Consider the following 8,218-nt stretch of genomic DNA (forward strand, 5'->3'; position numbering starts at 1 on the left):
AAGGCTTCAAATCAGGAGTGGTCTGTGCTCTCTGTGTGGATCTGAGAGAGGAGAGTCGAGAGGTGGGGGGAGGCAGCAAAGATAAGAAGCAGCTGGGTGTCGTATTACAAAGCTGAAAGAAAGAAGTGGAGAAACCAAGAACATGCAAAAGAAAGATCAGAGAGAGTTATTATTGTGCAATATGCCCATTGCAGACAGACAGGCGGCATTGGCCTTTCATCTTTCTTAGCCTCAGATTCCAAGAAAGCCTTTGCTGCAGCCTGGTCAGTCACACACAGGCCCCGGCTGGGGAGAATGTCAAAGTCCTGGCAAATTCCACTCTGGACCAGACGCTAAACTTGGGAAACATCTGCGACTTTTTCAGGTGACTGACCTACTCAGTCCCCACCCTAGTGATCGGCTTCCCAAACTTAGCTCTCTTCTGTTGCCCCCACCCTCGAAACCGAGCACTGCAGACAGCTAAAAGGCGGTGGGAACACGGGTCTGCTGCCAGCACCACACACAGCAACCCGTGCAGGGCCCCCACCTGCCCACATACTTGGCAGGCACCGCCCTAGACTCATGCCAACTTGAGCCGAGTGAAAAGCGAAAACCCAGTCCATCAAAGAGTCGTTTTGTCTACATGACACCAAACCAACCAGTTGCTTACATTGGTGCCACATGGCACCAAGGGCTGTTTTGACTGAAATCAGCCGCTCTGACGTGCGTAGTCCACAGCCTGCATTGGCACCGTGTAGAGGGAAGGTAGAGCCATGTGTAAGAGAACTCCTCAGACCCAGACTGAGTCAAACACCACCAACCTGGGTGCCGTTTCCATACGCCCTGCTCTCGAAGGACCGAGCGCTGTTCTGTGCACTGCCACAATCCAGGTGTGTATGTGGCATTAGTTGTTGCCCTGAATGGAAAGTGTTGCGGGGGGTAAAAAGCTCAAGGACACCGTGCTGGGTTTGCAACCGAGAGAATTAGAAACCAGAGCCCCCCAAAAAACACATCCTCAGCTAAGACAGGGTTTGGCATTTGAGAAATGCCTTAGGGAAACTAGCCTCTGGGTCACAACCTGGACTTGACTTAACCCAGTTGTGGGTTCTCAGTGGACCTCAAATGACCACCTTCCCAGGTAGACAAATGCAGGGATGAATGTGGACCAGAGAAAGAGCACTGAGACATGCTCGCCCCTTCCTGACCGTGGAAAACTCTGCCAGATGTGGCCTCTCTGAGGATCATGTGAGGTTGGCCTGCCGATTTCTTAGATGACTTCAAATGGCTCTGATTTTAGGTAATAATCTTTGGACAGAAGCTAGAGAAAACAGAAGGAAAAATCAGACCACAAAATACCAAAGAAGACGTCGGAATATTTCTCCCTCACCTGTACACGTATACGACGCTTTGAACTTTTGACCGTCTCACTCACCACACTGCCAGTCACGCTCCAGCGCTCGATATCCACAAAGTTCTCTGCCTGCCTCCCATACTCCCTCCAACTTGTTACCTAAACTTGCCATCTCGGGCCTTCTCTGATGTAAAATTTCACCTGCTGCTTCCATCTCTCTTCCCTGCTTGTTTTCTCCTTAGCACTTACCCTCATGTAATACATGAAATATTTCCTTATTTGTCTTGTCTGCCTTCCACACTAGAATGTGAACTCCACAAGGGCCAGAGCTTTCCCCTTGTCCACGGCTTGCTCACTGCTGTACCCACCTGGGATAGCACCTGGCACACAGTGATTAATATGTGTTTGTTGAATGAGTTAGTAATTGTTTTCTGTCATTTAAGTAGAGCAGATAACTTTCATTAACAAATTAGGATACTGAGGCTGAGTGATTCTATGTTCCTGACCCCCAGCTTCTTGAAAGACAGAATAAAACATTTCCAATGACTAGGTTTTGGCCTCTTTCCCTCCCTGCTCTTCCTCAGGTGAGACCGCAAGGCTGGAAGGGACAGGAGTTGCGTATCCTCCCCACCCCCACCACAGAACGCTAAGTGGGCTAGAGTTGAATGTAACCATTTCCATTTGTTGGTTAGTGCTGATAAAATAGTTTTCCTTCAGGGCGGGCCTTGTGAAAAAGAACAGAATACTCTAGGCATATTTCAAAATGGCTGCTTTTCTCCTTGCTGGAAGCATGAAATTCCTTCCTTGATTCCTTCCTTCCTTCCTTCCTCCCTCCCTCCCTCTCCTTCCCTTCCTTGCTTCCCTTCCCTCCTTCCTTCCTTTTGAAAGAGCAAATTCCAGTAGATTCTTATTGTTTGACTGACAGAACACACAAAACCAGGCGGAGATGGGCCCAAGGAAATGACGGTCAGGTTTCATTGCTGTTTGCCCTTTGGTCCTTCATCTTCGAAGTATTTATTATATTTTCTTTTAAAGATATTAGCTATTTTAATCACAAATGCAATTCAAGTGAGAATAAATAAATGTGTTATCTTTTACCATCTGCCCCTCCCCATGTTCCTTTAAATAGAAAAAAAAAGAGCTAAGTGTCTTTTCATAGCCTATCTGGCCATAGCTATCTCACCTATGATTTAAAAACAGACTGTAACTTATCTTCTCAAATTCCTTCTTGAACTACCGTTCATTCTGTTACAGAAATCCTGGGAAAGAAAGTGTACTGATACGGTTGATAATTTCCAAAAGGTGACGATGGTAACGGGGCTGAAGGCAACTGAGAGGGGTCTTCAGCAAACTGAGGACCATTGAGAAATTGTGCAGAGGCAGACCTTGTCAACAAGGCAGCTCCTTCAATTAATGCTAGGAGAATGCCACCCATTGTGGCTGACCCAACCATGCCACTGGTCCATTTCTTGCTGCCAGCATGGCTCCGTTAAGGCAACCCCTGTGATGGAGTTCCAGGGATCTCTTTCCCCCTGACTGGAACCATGCTGCCGTCAATCATGGAAAGTAAACCTCTGAAACTGCAAAGCTACCTCCCAACTGCAAAGCTACCTCCCGACTGCGGAGCCCTGGTTCTAAAAGCTGTCAAACTGCCTTATAGTCTGTGGTTTATTCCCACTGCAGAATTGCAAAAACCTTTTGACTGCTTGAAAGGTATCATTCAATGGGCACCTGTGGTACCCATTGTAAAGGCCCCACCACAACCATCCAGTTTGCCAAGGGCAAGGGCGTGTGTACTCTCCCACCTTGACTCCATCAGTGCAAAAGATCCTTTTTCTGATCTTTACCATGAGAACTTGGTAAGGCTCCTGTCAGTAAAACTCACAAAAGTGTGGTGGTCTCCTAAGAATGGGCACCCTGGAACTTTTAACTCTCAAACTTGTCTTAGGCTGAGCCTCCAACAATATGTCAATTACAATTCTTCTTACTCAGTACTGGTTCCAGCAAAAGTTTCTACTTCTGGGCGTCTGTTCTGGGGTGCTGTCACTCTGTGTATCTGCTTGCCTGTCTCTCTCAATTTGGGGGCAGCAGTTTTACCTTCAGTCTCCATTCTCTGATGGATCTGAGGAGACTTGTTGATTTTCTTTGTTCAGCCTTTTTGCTTGTTGTGAGGAAAACTTTCAAACTCCTTATAGGCCAGACCAGACTTTAAAAAAAAGTTGATTTTGTTTTTGTTTTTTTTTTTACTATTGAGTTTTGAGAGTTTACATATTCTAGATCCTACTACTTTGTCAAATATGTGCCTTGCAAACATTTTCTCCCAGGGTAGAGCTTCACATCCTCTTCACATGTTCTTTCAGAGCAAAAGTTTTTAATTCTGCTGAGGTCCAATTTGTTTTATTTTATTTTTATGAGGTCCAATGTTTTCCTTTTATAGATCATGCTTTTAATGTCAAATCTAAGAAGTTTATGCCTACATCTAGATCCTAAAGATCTTCACCTGTTATTTTTACTAAAGGTTTTATGGTTTAAAATTGACATTTAACTCCACGATCCATTTTGAATTTTTTGTACAACATGTGAAATTTAGGTTGTTGTATTTTTTGCCTTTAGATGTCCAGATGCACCAGCACTGTTTGTAGAAAAGGCGACCTGATCTCTATTCCAGTTGACCATATTTGTGTAGGTCACTCTATTCCACTGACCTATTTGTCTGTCTTTCCAATACCATACCGTCTTGATTGCTGTAGTTTTACAGGAAGTCTTAATATTGGATAGAGAGATCCCTCTCACTTCATGATTGTCAAAATTGTTTCAGCTATTCTATGGCCTGTGCCTTTACATGTATTTTGTAAAGAATAAGTCTGTCTGTCTACAACAGTCCTTTCTGGGATTTTGGCTGGGATTGCATTAAGCCTATGTATCAATTTGGGAAGAGATGACATTTTACTATGTTGACTCTTCCACTCCATGCATCTCTCTCCATTTACTTAGGTCTTATTTCTTTCATCAGAATTTTGTCAACATTTCGTAATTTTCAGAATACATATCTAATGCATGTTTCATTACATTTGTATTAAAGTGTTTAAGTTTATTGAGTGATTATAAATGGTATTGTTTTTAACTTTAGTTTCTGCATATTTAAAGCATATACAAGTGTAAAGGATTTCTGTGTGTTGACCTTGTATCTTGTGACCCTGCTAAATTCAGTTATTACTTGTAGGAGATTTTTTTTTTTTTCCGTAGATTCCTTGGAATTTTCTATGTGGACAATCACATCATCTGCAAATAGTTTTATTTCGTCTTTTTCAATCTGGGTATCTTTATTTATTTATTTTTTTTTTAAGGTTTATTGATTTATTTGGTGGGGGAGAAGAGAGAGAGAGTGTGTGAGGAGGAGAGAGAGGGAGAGAAAGAATCCCATGCAGGCTTTACATTGTCACGGCAGATACCAACGCAAGGCTCAATCTCACAAACTGTGAGTCAATGATCTGAACCGAAATCAAGAGTCAGGATGTTTAACCAATGGAGTCACCCAGGTGCCCCAGGGTATCTTTTTAAATTTTTTCTTGCCCTATCCCAGTGGCTATACCTTCTAGTAGTATAAGAGTAGTAAGAACAGACATCCTTGCTTTGTTCCCAATCTTAGGAATAAGTAAGTACTCTTCCATCATGAAGCATGATAGCTGTAGACTTTTTGTAGATGTGGAGATAATTTCCTTCTAATTTGTTGAATTTCAAAAATCACAAATGGGAGTCAAATTTTGTCAAATGTTTTTGTCTTAATTGATATATTGTGATTCTCCATCTTTAGCTTTTCATAGGGAACACTGACTGATTTTCAAATGTTAAACGATCCCGCATACTTGGAAAATAATTCTACGTGGTCATATCACATAATTCTTTTTATTCACTGTTTTTGGCTTGTTAATATTTTTGTTTTTTGGCATTTAAGTTCATAAGAGACATTAATTGGCAATTTTGTTTTTGTACTGGCTTCTTTTGGTTTCCTTATCAGGGTAATACTGGCCTCATAAATGAATTGCAAGTGCTCCCTTCTATTTTCTGGAAAACATTGTATGTAAATTGGTGTTAATTTTTCTTTAAATGTTTGTTAGACTTCTCCAGTGAAACCATTTAGGCCTAGAGATTTTTCTTTATTAGCTTGTGTGTATGTATTTATTATTATTTTCAGGTGTTTTTAAATTGTGAATTCAACTTATTTAAAGGCTATAGGAATGGTCAGATTTTTTTTTTATCTTGGTTGAAGCTTGGTAATTTGTGTTTTTTGAGGGATTTTCTCATCTCTTTTAAATTGTCAAATTTATGAATGTAAAAATTATTCAGAGTATTCTTTTATTATCCTCTTAATACTGTAGAATCTATGATGATAACCTGTTTTTGTTCTGATAGTGGTGATTTATGTTTTTTTTTCATTTTTTTTGCCATCAGTCTCAGTAGAGGTTTATATACTTTATTTATTTATTTTTAATGTTTATTTACTTTTGAGAGAGAGTGCAAGCAGGGGAGGGGCAGACAGAGAGGGAGACAGAATCCGAAGCAGGTTCCAGGCTCTGAGCTATCAGCACAGAGCCCTACGTGGGGCTTGAACTCACCAACTGTGAGATCATGACCTGAGCTGAAGTTGGGCGCTTAACCGACTGAGCCACCCAGGTGCCCCTATACTTTATTTTTTAAATGAACTTGTTGTTTCCATTTTCTCTATTGTTTTCCTATATTCAATTTTATAGGTTTCTATTCTAATCCTTCTCACTTCCTTTCTTCTGCTTGCTCTTCTTTTTCTAGTTTCTTGAAAAAGTTAGCTTATTGATTTAAGATCTTTCCTTTTATGATGTAAGCATTCAATGTTATACATTTTTCTCAACACTGTTAGCAGTATCCCAACTATTTTGACAGGTATTTTCATTTAGTTGTACGATTTAGAAAAATTTCCTTTAAAACGTCCTCGTTGACCAATAGATTATTTAGAAGTGTGTTTTTTGGCTTCCAAGTATTTGAAGATTTTCCTGTTATCTTTGTTATCGATTTCTAGTTTGACTGCATTGTGCTCAGAAAACATATGCAACATAATTTTAATTCTTTTAAAATGTTAATGTTTTATGGTTCAGGCCATGGTCTGTTCTATGTTCCATGGGCAATTGAAGAGAATGTGTATCTTGCTATCTTTGGGTGAAATGTCCTATAATTGCCAATATTAAGCTTTCAGTTTATGGCATTCATGAGTTTTATATCATTGGTGGTGTTCTGTCTAGTTGCTTTATCAACTAGTGAGAGAGGAGCATTAAAGTCTTCAACTGTAATTGTGGTTTTGTTTATTTCTGTTTTCAGTTTTGTCAGTTTTTGTTTTATATATTTTGAAGCTTTGTTGTTTGTGCATACACATTTTAGGCCTGTGATGTCTTCTTGGCGGACTGAGCCCTTTATTGTTATAGAATGTCCTTGTCGCTGGCAATTTTCTTTGCTCTCGAGTCCACCTTATCCAATTTTAATACTTTTTTTTTTTTTTTTTTTAACATGTTTTATTTATTTTTGGGACAGAGAGAGACAGAGCATGAACGGGGGAGGGGCAGAGAGAGAGGGAGACACAGAATCGGAAACAGGCTCCAGGCTCCGAGCCATCAGCCCAGAGCCTGACGCGGGGCTCGAACTCACGGACCGCGAGATCGTGACCTGGTTGAAGTCGGACGCTTAACCGACTGCGCCACCCAGGCGCCCCCAATTTTAATACTTTTGATCAATGTTTCTTTTGATCAATGTTTGCATGGTATATCTTTTTTATCCTTTTACTTTCAACCTACATAGGTCATTAAATTTTGAAGTAAATTTCCTGTAGATAGGATATAGTTAGGTAGTTTTTTGTTTTGTTTTAAATCCACTCTGTCAGTCTTTGTCTTTTGATTAGTCTATGTAGATTATTTGTGATTAAGGCAATTCTTGATATGTTAGACCTAAAGTATGCCATTTTATTTGTTTTCTTTTCTTTTTTTCTTTTTACTCTGGTTCTTGTTCCTCTTTTTATTTACCTTACTGTGGGTTAACCATTTTTTTTTTAGGATTCCACCATGATTTACTTACCGTGTTTTAGAGAGATAGACTCTCCAAATATATAGTTTCTATAGTTGCTCTAAGTATTAAAATATACATATATATCATATCTCATTTCACTAGTCAACATTCTACCACTTCGAGGGAAATATGAGAACTCCATTTCCATTTAGCTCTCTTTATTTTTCCCACTTTTAAATATCATTGTCTTGAGTATCTTTTTTTTTTGTTAATAAAGTTTACTTATTTTGAGAGAGTGCATGTGCATGCAAGTGGGGGAGGGGCAAAGAGACAGGGAGAGAGAATCCCAAAGCAGGTTCTGCTCTGTCAGCAGAGCCCAACATGGGATCTGACCTGAGCTGAAATTAAGAGTGAGATGCTTAACCAACTAAGCCACCCAGGTGCCCCTGTCCTGAGTATCAAATGATGCTACAATTTTTGTTTCAAGGACTAAATATGATTTATAAAACTCATGAGACTAGTCTATCAAGTACTCTCACTCCTGCTGTCTGCTGTCCTTTTTTCCTTCCTACTGCTCCCAATTTCCTCCTTTTATTACTTTTTGTTTAAAGAACTTGCTTTAGCCAATCTTTAATGGGTATACCGGTTAGTGATAAATTCTTAAGTTTCCTTTCATCTGAGAATGTCCTTATTTACCCTTAATTCATGAAAGACAGTTTCACTGCATACGAAATTCTGGGTTAACAGTTCTTTTCTTTCAACACTTGAAAATTCATGTGCCACTTTCTTTTGGTCTTTGTGGTTTCAAATGATTAATCTGAAAATTAGTGTTCCCGTATAGGTAAGATGTCATTTCTGTCT

At 39.9% G+C, this 8,218-nt stretch overlaps 1 pseudogene; it reads right to left on the reverse strand.

Annotated features, from left to right (window-relative positions):
* Positions 1–2,570: 2,570 nt before the first annotated feature.
* On the reverse strand, positions 2,571–3,180 carry LOC102963072 (annotated as a pseudogene).
* Positions 3,181–8,218: the final 5,038 nt, after the last annotated feature.

The sequence above is a fragment of the Panthera tigris genome, chromosome D1 (assembly GCF_018350195.1).
Source record: "Panthera tigris isolate Pti1 chromosome D1, P.tigris_Pti1_mat1.1, whole genome shotgun sequence".
Taxonomy (NCBI): domain Eukaryota; kingdom Metazoa; phylum Chordata; class Mammalia; order Carnivora; family Felidae; genus Panthera; species Panthera tigris.